Source organism: Otolemur garnettii, unplaced genomic scaffold (genome assembly GCF_000181295.1).
Source record: "Otolemur garnettii isolate 467f Iridium unplaced genomic scaffold, OtoGar3 scaffold00092, whole genome shotgun sequence".
Taxonomy (NCBI): domain Eukaryota; kingdom Metazoa; phylum Chordata; class Mammalia; order Primates; family Galagidae; genus Otolemur; species Otolemur garnettii.
This window is the reverse complement of record NW_003852487.1, coordinates 3,838,114-3,840,124: the sequence shown is the minus strand read 5'-3', so window position 1 is coordinate 3,840,124 and position 2,011 is coordinate 3,838,114.

Below are 2,011 nucleotides of genomic sequence, written 5' to 3'. Positions count from 1 at the left end.
TCCTTGAGAAGACCTGTTCTCCTAGACCTCACCCTTCTCAGGTATCCTCTCTTTTGCACTCTGGGAGGCTGAGGTGGGTGGATTACTTGAGTGCAGGAGATCAGCACCAGCCTGTGCTAGAATGAAACTCCATCTCTAAAAATAGCTGGGTATTGTGTTGAGCACCTGCAGTTCTAACTACTTGAGAGGCTGAGGCAAAAGGACCACTTGAGCCCAGGAATTTGAGATTGCTGTGAGCTATGATGCCATAGCACTCTATTAAGAGCAACAAAGTGAGACTTTGTCTCAAAAAAGAAAGAAAGAAAAAGAAAAGAGAAGAAAATAAAAATTAGCTGGGTGCCACATGCCTATGGTCCCAGCTACTTGGGAGTCTGAGGCAAGAGGATTGCTTATGCCCAGGAGTTCAAGGCTGCAGTGAACTATGATCACACCACTGCCCTCAGCCTCAAACAGAGTGAGACCCTGCCTCAAAAAAAAGCAACATACAAAAATCAATACTGTTTATTTACACCAGCAGTTAGTAAAAAAAAAAAAAAAAAACAACTCACAATAACAAGAGGCTATCAAATATCTAGGACTAAATCCAAAATAGGATACATTTTCATGGAGAAAATTATGAAACTTTTTTGAAAGACATAAAAAAAGATTAAAGAAATGAAGAACTGGAACTTGTTCACAGATAGCACAATTCAGTATATTAAAAAGTCAATTGTCTGCAAATTGATGTATAAAATTAATGCAATTTCAGTTAAAAAAGACTTATGAGGAAATTACCAAGATAATTCTAAATTCATATGGAAGAGTAGAGAATCAAGATAAACTAAAGCAATTTTGAGAAAGAACGATAAGAGGAATTTTCTGTACCAGATATCAGAAATTATTAAGCTTAGTATTTAAAATAGGCAAAATTAGGCTGGGTTTGTTGGTTTATGCCTGTAATCCTAGCACTCTAGGAGGCTGAGGCAGGAGGATGGCTTAAACCCAGGAGTTTGAGGTTGTAGTGAGCCATGAGGATACCACTGCACTGTAGTCCAGGCAATGGAGCAAGATCTTGTCTGAAAACAGATATATACACACACACACACACACACACTCACTCACAGGAAAAATTAGAAAAGAACATAAAGCTTTATTTATTAGTTATTTTTGAGACAGTCTCACTTTGTCACCTCCAGTAGAGTGCTAGTAGCATCATATCTCACAGCAACCTCAGACTCTTGGGCTCAAGTGATTCCCTTGCCTCAACCTCCCTAATAGCTGGGATTATAGGTGCCTGCCACAACACCCAGCTATTTTTAGAGATGGAGTTTCATTCTAGCACAGGCTGGTAGTGATCTCCTGCACTCAAGTAATCCACCCACCTCAGCCTCCCAGAGTGCAAAAGAGAGGATACCTGAGAAGGGTGAGGTCTAGGAGAACAGGTCTTCTCAAGGAGACCACAAGGATACTCCTGCAGGGTCCTCTCTATGGTGACTCAGCTCTTGGGAATTTGTAAACTTAACTTCCTGGGACCTAGCAATTTCCACTTCTACGAAATCCTGTAATCCTGTGGGGGCTGGAATAGCATCTCTCGCTTGATTCAAACTGGCCAATGAAAAGGGTTCCTATGGGTTGGAACTTTTTGACTGTCAATAAAAAGGGAAAGACCAAGCCAGTCGGGTAGTGCAGCCATTTGGAATTCTTCTATGCCATAAGCTCCTGGTTGGTAAATAAAGCCCTTCCTCTTATAAACATGGTGTTTGGGTGTTCTTTCTGTCCGTTGGGCCTTGTCTTCCTGCAACATGCACAGCTTTATTTTTTAAAAGAATAGAGAGTCCAGAAACAGATCCATATATTTTTCTGCACTTGGTATATAACAGAAGTGGCATTTCAGTATCACTGGGAAACACCATCCATTGAACAAATGGTGCTGTACAATTGGCTATCCTAATGGAAGATAAAAATTAAACACATACTACACACCAAACACAAATAAATTCCAGTTGGCATATATATTTAAATATGTAAAACT